This window comes from Desmodus rotundus, chromosome 7 (genome assembly GCF_022682495.2).
Source record: "Desmodus rotundus isolate HL8 chromosome 7, HLdesRot8A.1, whole genome shotgun sequence".
NCBI classification, from domain to species: domain Eukaryota; kingdom Metazoa; phylum Chordata; class Mammalia; order Chiroptera; family Phyllostomidae; genus Desmodus; species Desmodus rotundus.
The window spans coordinates 70,803,124-70,819,546 of NC_071393.1; the positions used below are offsets into that span (position 1 = coordinate 70,803,124).

At 39.0% G+C, this 16,423-nt stretch overlaps 1 protein-coding gene across 5 annotated transcripts in view; it reads left to right on the top strand.

The window, feature by feature from the left end:
- Nucleotides 1-16,423, top strand: part of CDIN1 (CDAN1 interacting nuclease 1) — a 234,555-nt gene that overhangs the window by 124,858 nt on the left and 93,274 nt on the right. The window lies entirely within an intron of this gene.

Consider the following 16,423-nt stretch of genomic DNA (forward strand, 5'->3'; position numbering starts at 1 on the left):
TTGTGAGTATGCAAAACACAGAGGTGATTCTTTTTTTTTTTTTTTTTTTGATGTGGAAAGTTTATTTTAAAAATTAAAACATATTTAAGAAAAAATCTTTGATTCTTTTATTATGTATTTATTAATTAATTGTTATTTTTACTCAGCTACTTTTGCCCACCCCTGTATAAAAGATCAAAACAAATTACCTTCCAACAGTAGAAAACAGTTTACCTACCAACTACACAGTCAACATTCCCTAGGGCATGGAAATCCAGGCAATTAACTGTGGTCCTGGCCAGGTGGCCTAGTTGGTTGGAGTGTTGTCCCATGCACCAAAAGGTTGTGGGTTCGATCCTCAGTCATGGTACGTACCTAGGTTGCAGTTCAATGCCTGGTCAGGACACGGATGAAAGACAACCTATTGGTGTTTTTCTCTCACATCAATGTTTCTCTCGCTATCCCTTCCTTTCTCTCTGAAATCAATACATATCCTCGGGTGAGAATTAAAAAAAGAAAAAGAAAAATACGGTGTTAAGGGAGGAGACCATATTAGTGCCGTAGTACTGAGCACCCGCAGTGCACCTGGACCTGCACACTCTCTCAGCTAGTTGTCACAAGGAGGTTACTTTAATCCCCCCTTACAGAAACCTAACCTGATACTCAAAGAGTGAGATTAGTATGTCATACAGCTAGTCATCCCAGGCCTGTATTTGTCCTTCTCACTTGTTAGCCCGAGCTATTTCTAGCACAACTCTTTTCATTTACAATACAACTGTTGAAACTTTGGCTTTTCATATTATTGAAATCTTTAGTTTTCACCCTTAGAACAGGAGGAGGGTCAACAAGTAACCTTCTTAGATGAACTGTGTTCCTTGGCTAGTACGATGACTTTGGCCAAGAACATTAAGGAATGAGACAGTAGCATCTGTGGACAATAGTCTTATACTGGATTGGGGGGTGGCAGGGACAGTAACAGACTACAGAGTTGGGCATTATATTGTCACCCAGCCTTACAAAAGGCCAGCAGACCTTGCCCACAGCAGCTGCGCTAAACTAAGCCCACTTTTGCCATGGTAACAATGATCATGACAAAATGCTGAATGTAATGGCTTTCGTGATTTTCTTGTGTAATTGTGCGTAGCATCCGAGCTTTACTTTACAGGGACGGAGGAGGAAAGTGCAAAATGTTTTAGAAATCATTGCTGCTTCAGCGTTTCCTGTCTTTTATTCAGCCATTATTCAAATTAGCAGTAATGTGGCAAATTGAATTTTCGATTTTTAGCAATTTTATAATGAGTTTGAAATAGTAAAGAAAGCATAATTTTTAATAGTATAGGAAAAGCAATGATAAAATCAAATTGTGTAAGTTTAGGTTGCTAAAGGATTTTAAAAACTAATCAACTCAATCATTATTCATTGAGACTATCTTCCCCTTTTGATAGTGGTCAAGTTTTCTTTTGAGGAATCCCAAACAGTAGAGCTTACTGAAAATTCCATAAGCATATCTTTTTTTCTAAAACAACTTTTTTTGAGTGCCTACTCTGTGCCTAGTACTCCCTATTTTAGAGGCTGATTAAATAATCTAGTCACCTGTATGATAGACCTACAGATTACTGACATGGCTGGAGAGGATCTGAACAATAGATAATTTAATACAGTTTCCTTTGCACTGGATTTTAGGTTATTTTGTTGCATGATGCTTTTGTATTGCAATGATGATTTACTTACACTATCATTGGTTTATATTCTCTAAACACGTTCTTCGAATATATATTGGCTAGGTGGGCACAGAGTTCATTTAGGATATGTTATGTGATAAGGGAAAGCTAACCTTCGTTTGCAATGTTCCAAATCATCCAAGGAAGAAATACTGTGCACGGAAGTCACTGCTGTTACCAAATATGTCTGCTGAGAGGCCAAGAAATGCAAGTAGTGCTGATATTCATAATGGAACATACAGGCACTTACTTGGATATAAAAGTTCAGTTATAATCATGATACAAACTCACCAGTGATGGGGCATTTTGAGAGAAGCACTTAGCCTATTATGAAACTATGGGATCCTATTTCATATTTTGACTCAATGCAACTCATACAGCACTTGCTAAAGGTCTTCAGAGTTGGAAGAAATTATCCCTCCCAATGTAGGTATCTTTCAAGGATGTTATTGGTTGTCATTTGGGCTAATTCCTTTATTTGTGTCGTAAATCTCTAGTTGACATAAAAACTGTTATCTAATTGTCACTATTTTTAGATTAAACATTGGATTTTGTAATAAAACTGTTCAATTAACATTTTTGGAATCATGACCTTATATAAACCCATTTTTCCACACAAATAACTACAGGCCCCTCACTTTTAGTTTAATATTTCTATATGAGTTTTTTAATGTAAATTGATATTTTTACTCAGCCTTCAGCAACTTTTGACAACGTTGATCACACCCTACATCTTTTATTAACACATCTTCTTTTCTTGGCTTCCAAGAGATATTCTTCTGTGTTTCTCCCTCCCATTCTAGCAGCATACTCAGTCTCCTTTGCCAGCTTGCCTTCCTCTCCCCAGCTCTAGGCCAGAGGGCCTGGGAACTCTGTGTTCACCCCCCTTCCCTTTCCCATCTACATTCACTCCCTTGTGTTCCCTTGGAGATCTCATCAGAGACTGCAGCTTTATGTACCATCTCTATGCTGGTATCTCCTAATTTTTATCCCTGGCCGTAATAAATCCCCAGAGTATAATATTTTTTGTCACTCCAACTGTGCACACAGTACCTTTTCTTAGATATGTAACAGGTATCTCATACTCAACGTGCTCAAAATGAAACCCTTGATTTTCCTTCCCAAGTTTATTTACTCTCCCATTTCCTCCTCAGCTCAACTAATGACACCTCTATTTGCCATAATACTCAAGCCAAAACCCTAAGTATCATCACCAATCCATCAGCAGGTCCTTTCAGCTCGACCTTCATCACATGTCAAATCGTGCCATTTATCACCATGCTGTCACCTCAGTGGCTGTCACCACCTCTTGGACTATTGCTGTAACTTCCCAGTTGGTCTCCTTATGTCAACGGTTGTACTCCTGTGGTCAGTTTTTTATACCCCAACCACAGTGACTCTTTGAAAATATATACATCAATCTGTGACAGTTCCCTGCTCAAAACTCATCAGTGGCTTCCCATCACATTTAAAATAAAATCCAAACTCTTTACCATGACATCCAGAGCTTTGCAGGATCTGCCTCTCCCCTGCCCCCAAATTCTCTGCACACCAAACTCTCTCTCCCCACCCAACATTTTCTCCTGCCCTTACAATTCTTCAGCCATGCAGTTCTTGGTCTTCCTTGAATCTACACTGCTTGTTTCTACATCAAGATCCTTACTCTGGCTCATCCTTCTGCTTGAGATTTTCTCCACTGGTATCTCCCGTTAGCAAACTCCTCATGGCATCTAGGTCCCTGCTCATATTTCCCCTCCTTAGGTGAACCTTCCCTGACCATGCAATCTAAAAGGCATCACCCTCAGTCCTCTCTCTGTCCTCACTTGGCTTTGCTGTACTTCATAATTCTTACCCCTATCTGAGTGAATGGATAGACTCTAGTTGCAAACATTTATATAAACACCAATTTGCTTCTTTGAATACAAGCATTTCAGAGTTTACCTCTTACATTGCTATTTGTAATTACTATATGTAGTGTACGTCTAGTGTACCCCTCATTCCTTTGTAATCAAAGCTTCAGAAGTTTTTCCTGGTTTAATTAACCTCAAATGTTTTTTTTTTAAGATTTGATTTATTTATTTTTAGAGAGAGGAGAACAGAGAGAAAGAGAGGGAGAGAAACACTAATGTGAGATTGCCTCTTGTGTGCCCCCTACTGAGCACCTGGCCTGCAACCCAGGCATGTGCCCTGACTGGGAATCGAACTGGCAACCCTTTGGTTCACAGGCTGGCACTCAGTCCATTGAATCATACCAACCACGGCTGTTTGTTTGTTGTTGTTGTTGTTTTTCAATACAGTCAAAGACATTCTGTACAGAGTATAAGGGGCCTTTCCTACAAGTAGGCCCCACCCCAGGTATGAACCTTGAATAAACAGCTTCTAAAAACTCTATAGCCTTTACTTTTATTGAGTTAAAGGACATAAAGAGTGCCTCTGATATGCACCATAATGTACATAGTTCCAGATTACATAGGGCTATACATACAATTGTATAGAAATTAAATATTTACTTATATACGTTTATGTATCCCAAATACATAGGGCTAGATATACAAATTGTATAAAACAATGTATTTCCTTATGTAATCAATATCAAAAAAAGCCTTCTGATTTCTACTAGCATCTCTCTGATGACTAGTGATGCCGAGCATCTTTTCACCTGTCTCTGGGCCCTCTGTATGTCCTCCTTGGAGAAGTGTCTATTCAGGTCCTTTGCCCATTTTTTAATTGGGTTGTTTGTCTTCCTGGTGTGGGGTCGTGTAACTTCTTTATATATTTTGGAGATCAGGCCCTTGTCCAAGGTATTATTGGCAAATATATTTTCCCATATAGTTGGTTCCCTTTTCATTTTGCTGATTTTTTTTTTAGCCATGCAGAAGCTTTTTAATTTGATGTAGTCCCATTTGTTTATTCTTTCTTTTATATCCCTTGCTCTAAAGTATATATTGGTGAAAATATTGCTGCATGGGGTATCTGAAACTTTCCTGCCTATGTTCTCCTCCAGGACTTTTATGGTGCCACAACTTATATTTAAGTCTTTTATCCATCTTGAGTTTATTTCTGCATATGGTGTAAATTGGTGGTCATTTCATTTTTTTTGCATGTAGCTGTCCACATTTCCCAACACCATTTGTTGAAGACTCTATTTTTACTCCATTTTATGCTCCTGCCCCCTTTTTCCATAGAGACATTGGTTTATATCTGGGCTCTCTATTCTGTTCCATTGATATATGTGTCTGTTCTTATGCCAGTACCAAACTGTTTTGATTACAGTGTCCTTATAATGTAGTTTGATATCAGGTATTGTGATCCCTCCTACTTTGTTCTTCTTTCTTAAGATTACTGAGGCTATTTGGGGTCATTTATGGTTCCATATACATTTTTGAATATTTGTTCTATATCTGTGAAATATGTCATTGGTATTTTAATAGGGATTGTGTTGAATCTATAAATTGCTTTGGGTAGTATGGATATTTTGATGATGTTAATTCTTCCAATTCATGAACACAGTATATGCTTCCATTTATTTGTGTCTTCCTTAATTTTCTTTTCAGTGTTCTGTAGCTTTCTGAGTATAGGTCTTTTACCTCCTAGGTACCTAATTTTTCTTATTGCTATAGCAAATGGTATTTTTTCCCCTAATTTCTGTTTCTGAAATTTCATTGTTGGTGTACAAAAATGCCTTAAATTTCTGAATATTGACTTTTTATCCTGTACCCAGAAGTTGGTGGAATACCTTGCACATCACAGACGATCAGTAGGTATTGATTGACTGAGTGAATGAATGAATGAATGAATGAATATATGAATGAATTTACTGATACATAACAGATAGTAGTATTTTGAATCAACCATTAAGGATTATTTCAAACACTGTGACATTAAACTGCACTAGGGCCAAAATTTTTTCTTTGAGAATGTCACTCTAAGGACAGTGATAAAAATGCCTCATTATTTTTTATTTTTTAACTTGAGGTATAATTGACAGATAACATTATATTAGTTTCAGGTATACAACATAATGATTCAATATTTGTATGTATTACTTAGTGATCACCACAGTAAGCCTAGCTTATTGAGAAATATAAATGAGTTAGCATTTCTCATAAAGATGTTTATTACTATCTTCAAGCAGATGAAAAGTTTGGGAGTGGTGGAGAGCATATTGACCCATTTTCCAAATCCTAAATAATTGTTGAAAGGATGAATCTTCCTGTTGACCCACTATAATAGAGTTATAGTTTCAGTCACATATTGTTCAGAAATGTTACCTCAAACCAACAAGCAAATAATTGGTGGTGGGGAGCATCTTTCTGAGAGTGGAAACACAACCATTTTGATCATACAGAAAGAGTGAGGGAAGAATAAAACAGATTCTGCCAATAGGACGTGACTCAGGAGCACAGTTAGCATTAGGAGCTCAAGAACAGAGTCCATTTCTGAGATTAATTCTGGAATAACAGGAATCAGGTTTAAATTGATATTGATATGCTTTGGTGTCTAGCAAACTTCACCACATATTAAAATCACACGGGGAGGGAACCTTTTAAAAATATTAATGTGGACTATATTCCTGGAAAACTGATTTAATTGGTATGTGGTAGAGCCTGGACCTTGGGAGTTTTTCTTGTGTTCTAAAAACTTTAAATGGTAATGCTGATCTCTACCTAGCATTGAAGTCAACTTCTTTACCTAGTCTTGATTTGCCAGCTAGACCTAGCACTTCCACCTGACTGCTTCTAAACAGTCTTGATGAGAAAAGTAATAGCTTTATTAAAGAATATTTATTCAGAGCAGCACGCCCTCTGCAGGCACTGTGGTAGTCACTAGGGACCCAGCCTCTACCTTTGAACGATTCATAATGAGGACTGAGGCCATAAATTGCAAAGACAGAACCTGAACCCAGGTCTCCGTGTGAACTCTCACACCTGTGCTTCATGTCAGTCATGGTGATAAATCTGTTACAAGAGATGATTTACTCAGTGGTCAGTTAATGGGTTTGCTAAACTGAAGCCAAAAAGCTCTCCAGCATACTAGGTTTAGATATTCACCTTCATGTAGTTGAAGAAAATGGGCCAGGTAATATCTGTTGCTCTCTCAATAGCCCTTATTCTACATTCAAATGCATATCTGTAGGATTAATATAAAAGCCTTCATACCTACCCATACACCCGTTATATAATAACCCCTAACTGGACTGCCAATCAAGATGGAGGCATAGGTAGATACACTTTGCCTCCTTGCAAAAACAAAAAAAGGACAACAGTGAATTTAAAAACAAAAAACAACCATAACTGCCAGAAAATGGAACTGTATGGAAGTCCTACAACCAAGGAGTTAAAGAAGAAACAATCATCCAGATTGATAGGCAATAGGAGAGGCGGAGAGGACATGCGGCTGGAGGACTGGGTGGGCGAGGCAGCAGCTGGCAGTCCCACATTTACATGCAGATAAACCAGAAGGAACAACTGGGGAGCAAGACAGACCACACAACCCAGGGTTCCAGTGCAGGAAAAGAAAGCCTCAAAAACTCTGGCCATAAAAATGTGTGGTGTTGCAGCAGCATGAGAAACTCCCAGCCTCATAGGAAAGTTTGTTGGAGACACCCAGAGGGTCCTAGAACATACACAAACCCACCCATCTGGGAATCAGCACCAGAAGGGCCCAATTTGCTTGTGGGTAGGAGAGGAAGTGACTGAAAGCTGGGCAGGGCAAGAGCCCAGTGAGCAGCATTGTTTACCTCTGACCCCTCCCCCACATGCAGTGCCATAGAGCAGCAAGAAGTGAGTTGCCCGGTCCTGGTGAATACCTAAGGCCCCACCGCTTACAACATAAAAGGTGCACTGAGACAAAGGAGTTCCTTACAAAGGAGTTCCCATAAGACTGTCAGCTGATTTCTCAAAAGACACCTTACAGGCAAGAAGGGGATGGAAAGAAGTATTCAAAGCCCTGAAGACCAAGGACCTGCACCCAAGATTAGTCTATCCAGTCTATTAGTCTAAAGCTATCATTTAGAATGGAAGGGAAGATAAAGTGCTTCCCAGGTAAGGTCAAGTTAAAGGAGTTCATCATCACCAAGCCCTTATTATATGGAATGTTAAAGGGACTTATCTAAGAAAAAGAAGATCAAATCTATGCACAGTAAGATGACAACAAACACAACTATCAATAACTGAACCTAAAAAACAACAAACTACACAAACACCTAGAACAGGAATAGAATCACAGAAATGGAGATCACATGGTTATCAGTGGGGAGCGGAAGAGGGAAGAAATGGGGAAAAGGTACAAGGAATAAGAAGCATAAATGGTGCATACAAAATAGACAGGGGGAGGTTAAGAATAGTATAGGAAATGGAGAAGCCAAAGAACTTATATGTATGATTCATGGACATGAACTACGGTGGAGGAATGCTGGTGTGGGGGGGGGGGTTGCAGGGTAGAGGGGAATAAAGTCACAAAACCAGAGAGGCATTTTTTGTATATGGTACAGAAAAAATAAGCATGTTAGAAAGTAAGTCTGGGATCAAGAAGATGGCGGCGAGATACATGAGAGCAGAGTCAACTTGCCCTCGGCACCAGTGAAACAGCTAGCTGATCTGAGGAACAGAGCGAATGGCCAACGGTATTCCAGCATATGTGAAGATCGGAGACCAAAGATTATAGAACACATTGAAAGATCAGACAGTAAGAAGAGTGCTTTGTCCTTAAGGTCCCTGGGACCAGCGTGGGGACCAGGGCAACTGAAGCCCCCGGCCCGGGCGCAGGTTCTGATGCAGGATTCTTGGGAGAGAGCCAGGCTGGGCTGTGTGAGAAGCCAGGTGCTTGTGTGGAACAGGGGCGGGGAGGGGGGGGGTCCTTGAATAGGAGGAATTTCTCAAAAAGAAAAAGAGAAAATAGAGGCACTCAGCGGCTGTTTAGAGAATTCTCTGCAGCAGCCGTGACCTCCTGTGCCCCCACCCCCTCAGCCCCTGGACTGTGAACACCAGATGAGCAGCCCCAGCACACACCTGAAGCCTCATTGGTGTGCACCCCGATCAGCAGCCTGGGCACACACACCAGAAGCCCGGGATCAGTGCGCACCCTGATCAGTTTGCCAGCTGCCTGGGCGTACAGGCCCAAAGCCCGGGATCCGTGTGCACTGATCAACAGCCTGGCTGTCCGTGGGCGACCACACCTGAAGCACTGGGGAATGAACACCTCCCACCTAGCTCCTGCACACAGAGCCCTACAGGGCCTACTCACTCTCTAGGAGGAAGGCAGAACGCCCACCAGAGGGGAGCTGCAGGGATAGGGGAAACTGCAGTCCCCAGAAAGACTTCACTCAGTAGGGGGCTGAACTACACTGCAGGAGCATCCCAGAGCCCCCAGCATCTAGGACAGCAAAAAGCAAGAAGATGGGAGTTGCCCCTAATTGGTGCACCTCAAAGACAGCACAACTGGTGGACTAAAGGCCTAGTGGGGAGCAGAAAGACCCTGAGGAACTGGACTGGAGGCTGGACAACAGGGAAGAGTGTGGCTCAGGAAGGGAGAAAAGTGAAACCAATCCCTCCACTCACCACCTCGTGTTTCACAGACAGGAAGACCAGCAGAACTGACCTGACCAGTTTAAAGCCAGCAAAAGACTTCCCCCCCCGCAAATTCATTCTTCCTTTCTGTCCTTCTTTCTTTTTTTATTACTTCTTCCTTCCTTCCTTTACTTTTTTATCCCTTCTTCCTGCCTTCTTTTATTTATTTTTTGTTAAAATTCCTTCCTCTTTTCTTTCCTCCAATCTTTTTTTATTCATTCTTCCGTCCTTCCTTCCTTCCTTTCCTTTTCTATTCCTTTTTCCTTCCTTCCCTTTTTCTTTTTTCTTTTTTTTTTCCCTCCTTTTCCCACAGGTGAGACAATAAAACCTGGAGTTGTGAAAAGACCAGAGTTAGACCTTGTTAGACCCATAAACAACAGCCCAAAACCAGTGAGCTCAGGAGATTAAGGAGATGGCACCACTGAATCCCACTGGCATTCTGCTGTAGAAGTTCATACCATAAACCCAGGGAGTCAAAACAGATCAATTTAAGAAGCAGAGGCTAACAAGAAGAGTCTCACAAACAATGGGAAGACAAAGAAACAATCCCCAAATGAATGGAAGGGAGGAAGCCTCAGAAAGAATGCTAAATGAAATAGAGGCAAGTCAACTATCAGATACTGAGTTCAAAGCAATGGTTATCAGAAAGCTCACTAAGCTCACAAAGAACTACCAGAAACTACAGGGAAACTACAATGAACTCACTGCAAACTATATCAACATGAAAAAGGAAGTAGAAACTATCAGCAAGGGCCAAGGGGAAATGAAGAATACAATTTCTGAACTGAAGAACACAGTAGAAGGTATCAAAAGCAGACTTCATGAAGCAGAGGATCAGATCAGCAAGCTACAGTACAAAGTTGAAAGGAACACCCAGAAAGAGCAAGAAAAGGAAAAGATGCTCAGAAAGAATGAAGAGGTAATAAGGGAAATGCAGGACAACATGAAACATAATAATATGTGTATCATAGGGATACCAGAAAGAGAAGAGGAACAGCAAGGAATAGAAAACCTGTTTGAAAAAGTAATGATGGAAAATTTCCCTAATCTGATGAGGGAAAAAGTCACACAAATTCAGGAAACACAGAGAGTCCCAAAAAAGAGGAACCCAAAGAGGCCCCTGGCAAGACACATCATAATTAAAATGGCAAAATTCCAAGACAAAGAGAGGACCTTAAAGGCAGCAAGGGAGAAACAGGAAGTATCATACAGGGGAGCCCCAATAAGGTTATCAGCTGACTTCTCAATGGAAACGCTCCAAACCAGAAGAGAACAGCAAAAAATATTCCAAGTAATGAGAACCAGAGGCCTGCAACCAAGGCTACAATACCCAACAAGGCTCTCGATCAAGATAGAAGGCCAAATAAAGACCTTCCCTGACAAAAGAAGTCAAAAAGAATACACCTCTACCAAACCAGCTCTGCAAGAGATGCTAAAGGGACTGCTTTAAGGAAAGAAAGGAAAAGAGAAAGAGAGTTTCAAACACAGGTATGAAAAAATGGCAATGAATAACTACTTATCAATAATAACCTTAAATGTAAATGGAGTAAGTGCTCCAATCAAAAGACATAGAATAGCTGAATGGATAAGAGAGTATAACCCACACATACGCTGCCTCCAAGAGACCCACCTCAGAACAAAAGACCTACACAAACTGAAAGTGAAGGGCTGGAAACAAATTTTCCAAGCAAATGGACAGGAAAAAAATGGCAGGAGTAAGCAATATGCATATCAGACAAAATAAACTTCAAAAAAAGGGCCATAGAGAGAGACCCAGAAGATCACTTCATAATACTCAAGGGAAGAATCCACCAAGAAGACATAAACATTGTAAATATATATGCACCCAACATAGGAGCACCCAAATACATAAAGAAAATCTTGGAGGACTTCAAGAAAGATATTGACAGCAACACAATTATAGTAGGGGACTTTAACACCCCACTGTCAAAAATGGACAGATCTTCCAAACAAGATATCAACAAAGATATTGTGTCACTGAAAAATACCCTAGATGAAATGGACTTAACTGATACATATAGAGCCTTTCATCCCAAAGAAGCAAAATACACATTCTTTTCAAGTGTACATGGAATATTTTCAAAGATAGACCACATGATAGGACACAAAGCAAGCCTCAACAAGTTCAAGAAAATTGAAATCATATCAAGCATTTTATCTGACCACAAATTACTGAAACTAGAAACCAACCCCAAAGGAAAAAATCCCAAAACACTCAAAATCATGGAGACTAAATAGCATGCTATTAAATAATGAATGGGTCAAGAATGAGATAAGGGAAGAAATCAAAAAGTTTCTGGAAACAAACAAAAATGAACTCACAACAACCCAAAACTTATGGGACACAGCAAAGGCAGTCCTGAGAGGAAAGTGCATAGCAATACAGGCCTACCTTAAAAAGATAGAAACATTTGAGACAAACAACCTAACCCTATGCCTACAAGAACTTGAGGAACAACAACAAAGACAACCCAGAGCAAGTAGAAGCAAGGATATAACCACGATCAGAGCAGAAGTAAATGACATAGAGACTAAAAGCACAATTCTAAGGATCAATGAATCCAGGAGCTGGTTCTTTGAAAAGATAAAAAAAATCGACAAGCCTTTAAGCAGGCTCATCAAGAAAAAAAGAGAGAGGATCCAAATAAACACAATTAGAAATGAAAGAGGACAGATTACAACTGATACCACAGAAATCCAAAGGATTGTAAGAAATTACTACGAAGATCTGTATGCCAAGCAATTTGAAAACCTAGGTGAAATGGACATATTTCTAGAAAAATATAATCTTCCAAAACTGAATGAAGAAGAAGCAAAAAGCCTGAACAGACCAATAACAGCAGACAAAATTGAAGCAGTAACAAAAAAATTCCGACACACAAAAGCCCTGGACCAGATGGGTTCACAGTAGAATTCTACAAAGCATTTAAGGAAGAGCTAACCCCCATCCTTCACAGACTAGTTGAAAAAATCCAAAACGATGGAAGACTCCCAAACTCTTTTTATGAAGCCAGCATCATCCTAATCCCAAAACCAGATAAAGACACAATGAAGAGAGAAAATTCAGGCCAATATCACTGATGAACATATACGCCAAAATTCTCAACAAAATATTGGCAAACCGCATCCAGCAATACATTAAAAAGATCAAACACCATGACCAAGTGGGATTCATCCCAGGGATGCAAGGATGGTACAATATTTGCAAATTAATAAACATAATACATCACATAACAGCAAAGACAAAAATCACATGATCATATCAATAGATATGGAAAAAGCATTTGATAGGATACAGCACCCATTTATGAACTCAATGGACAAAAATATAGAGCTTTCCCACTAAGATCAGGAACAAGACAAGGATGCCCGCTCTCACCACACCTATTAAACACAGTATTGGAAGTCCTAGCCACAGCTATCAGACAAGAAAAAAAAAAATAAAAGGCATCCAAATTGGAAAGGAGGAAATGAAACTGTCACTGTTTGCAGATGACATGATAGTGTTCATGGAAACTCCTATAGACTCCACCAAAAAACTAATAGACCTAATAAATGAATTTGGCAAAACAGCTGGATAGAAAGTCAATACTCAGAAATCAAAGGCATTCCTGTATACCAACAATGAAACATCAGAAACAGAAATCAGGAAAAGAAATCCCATTTGCTATAGCAACAAGAAAAAGAAAGTACCTAGGAATAAACCTAACCAAGGAGGTAAAAGACCTGTACTCAGAAAACTACACAACACTGAAGAAAGAAATTAAGGAAGACACAAATGAATGGAAGCAGGTACCATGCTCATGGATTGGAAGAATTAACATCATCAAAATGGCCATACTACCCAAAGTGATGTATAGATTCAATGCAATCCCTATTAAAGTACCCATGACATATTTCACACATATAGAACAAACATTTCAGAAATTCATATGGAACCATAAACAACCCCGAATAGCTGCAGCAATTTTGAGAAAGAAAAACAAAGCAGGAGAGATCACAATACCTGATATCAAACTGTATTATAAGGACAGTGTAATCAAAACAGTTTGGTACTGCCATAAAAACAGGCACACAGACCAATGGAACAGAACAGAGAGCCCAGAAATAAACCCAAGTCTTTACAGTCAATTAATATTTGACAAAGGAGGCAGGAGCATAAAATGGAGGAAAAACAGCCTCTTCAACAGATGGTGTTGGGAGATCTGGACAGCTACATGCATAAAAATGAAATTCGATCACCAACTTACACCATACACAAAAATAAATTCAAGGTGGATAAATGACTTAAATATAAGTCGTAACACCATAGAAGTGCTAGAGGAAAACATTGGCAGGAAAATCTCAGACATTCCACGCAGCAACATCCTCACAGACATATCCCCTAAAGCAAGGGACATAAAGGAAAGAATAAACAAATAGGACCTCATCAAAATTAAAAGCTTCTGCATGGCTAAAGAAAACAGAATTAAAATCAAAAGAGAACCAACAGTATGGAAAAACGTATTTGCCAATGATGCCTCAGACAAGGGCCTGATCTCCAAAATATATAAAGAACTCACAGGACTCCACTCCAGAAAGACAAACAACCCAATTAAAAATGGGCAAAGAACTTGAACAGACACTTCTCCAAGGAAGACATACAGAGGGCCCAGAGACATATGAAAAGATGCTCAGCATCACTAGCCATGAGAGAGATGCAAATTAAAACCACAGTGAGGTACCATCTCACACCAGTCAGAGTGGCCAACATAAAGAAATCAACAAACAAATGTTGGAGAGAATGTGGAGAAGAGGGAACCCTAGTACATTGTTGGTGGGAATGCAGACTGGTGAGGCCACTGTGGAAAACAGTATGGAATTTCCTCAGAAAACTAAAAATGGAACTGCCTTTTGACCCAGCAATTCCTTTGCTGGGATTATACTCTATTAAGAGCCCTGAAACACCAATCCAAAAGAACCTATGCACCCAAGTGTTCATAGCAGCACAATTGACAATAGCCAAGTACTGGAAGCACCCTATGTACCCATCAGCAAATGAGTGGGTCAAAGAACTATAGTACATTTACACAATGGAATTCTATGCAGCAGAGAGAAAGAAGAAGCTTATACCCCTTGCAAGAGCATGGATGGAACTGGAGAGCATTATGCTAAGTGAAATAAGCCAGATGGTGAGGGACAAATACCATATGATCTCACCTTTAACTGGAACATAATAAATAGAAAAAAAAAAGCAAACAAAATATAACCAGAGACATTGAAGTTAAGAACAATCTAACAATAGCCAGAGGAGATTGGGGAGGGGACAGTGTGGAGAGGGGTTTTCAGAAACTACTGTAAAGGACACTTGGACAAAATCAAGGGGGAAAGTGTAGGCAGGGGAGGGAGGTGGGTTTGGCTTGGGTGGGGTGGAGGGATGGGGAGAAAATGCAGACAAGGGTAATTGAATAACAATAACAAATTTTTAAATATTAAAAAAAGAATTAACTATAATACATTGCATTTGCAATGCAAAAAAAAGTCTGACTTAGTAAATAACAATGTTTTTAAAGTAGTTTTATTCAGGTATAATTGACATACAATAAAGTGTACATATTTAAAGTGTACAGTTTAACAAGATTTGACATATGTATAAATTCATAAAGCTGTCAGCATGGCAGATATAGTGAGCATATACCTACCACCTCCAAAAGTTCCCTGTACCCCTTTGTAGCCCTTCCTCCCATTTCCTTTAGTTCCTCCTGAATGTAGCCAACCAGTGATCTGCATTCTCTCACTATAGATTAGTCTGCATTTTCTAGTATTTCCTGTAAATGGAATCATATAGCATGTATTGTTTTGTTTGTCATTTTTACTCAGCATAGTATTTCAATATTCATGTTGTTGACTACATCAGTAGTTCATTTTTTCATTGCTAAGGAGTATTAATTTGAGTAGCTATGCCACTGTTTATCTGTGGAAGGACATGCAGGTTGTTTTTTGTTCTAGCTGTTAGATATAAAGCTCCTGTATAGGGTCATGTAAAAATCTTTGTATGGTTTTATTTCTGATGGTAGACACCTAGGAATGAAATGGTTGGGACATATGATAAGCACACATGGACCTTTTTATGAAAAGATTAAACTGTTTTCCAGAGTGGTTGTACCACTCTACATTCCCATCAGTAATATATGAGAGTTTCAGGTGCTTCCCATCTTCCTCATCACTTGGTATGGTCAGTCTTTTTAACTTCAGACTTTCTTATATTTGTGTAATAGTGTCTCAATGTGATTTTAATTTGTATTTCAGTAATGACAGCTGGTACTGAGAATCTTTTTATATGCTTATTGATACCTGTTTGTCTCTTTGGAGAAGTGTCTGTTCCAAACTTTGTCTTATTTTTTAAGTGTTTTCTTATTTTTGATTTTTGTAATTTTAAAAATATTCTGCATTAAGTCCTTTATCTGATATGTGGTCAGGTATGAAATACTGTCTCCCAGTGTGTGGCTTGTGTTTCCATTCTCTTAACAGTGGTTTTCAAAGATCAGAAGTTTTTAATTTTAATGAAGTCCATTTTATCAATATTTTACTTTAATGGATTTTGCCTTTGATGTCACATCTAAGACATCTTCAAGATTTAAAGAGCTAAAGAAATCCAAAGATTTCCCCTTTATGTCTTTTATGTTTATGATTTTAAATCTACATTTTAGTTAATTTTATATATGGTGTGATATGTGGATCAACGTTCATTTTCTTGCCTGTGTGGATATCCAACAGTGTCAGACTTTTTGCTGGGAAGACTGTCCTGTCACTACTGAATAGCCTCTGTACCTTCGTCAAAAATCAGTTGACCATGTATGTGTGGGCCTTTTCCTGAATTCTTTATTTTATCCTGTTAATGCATTTGTCTATCTTTATATCAATTCTACATTGTCTTGATGACTGTAACATTATAATTTTGAATGCAGATAGTATTAAGTTCTCCAACTTTATTTTTAATGTTATTTTTGTCTATTATAGGCCCTTTACACTACCATATGAATTTTAGAATCAGCATAAGAATTCCTAAAATTTCTGCTGGTATTCTGATTGGGATCATATTGAATTTATAGATCAATTTGGGAAGAATTGATATCTTAATTGATACTGAGTCTT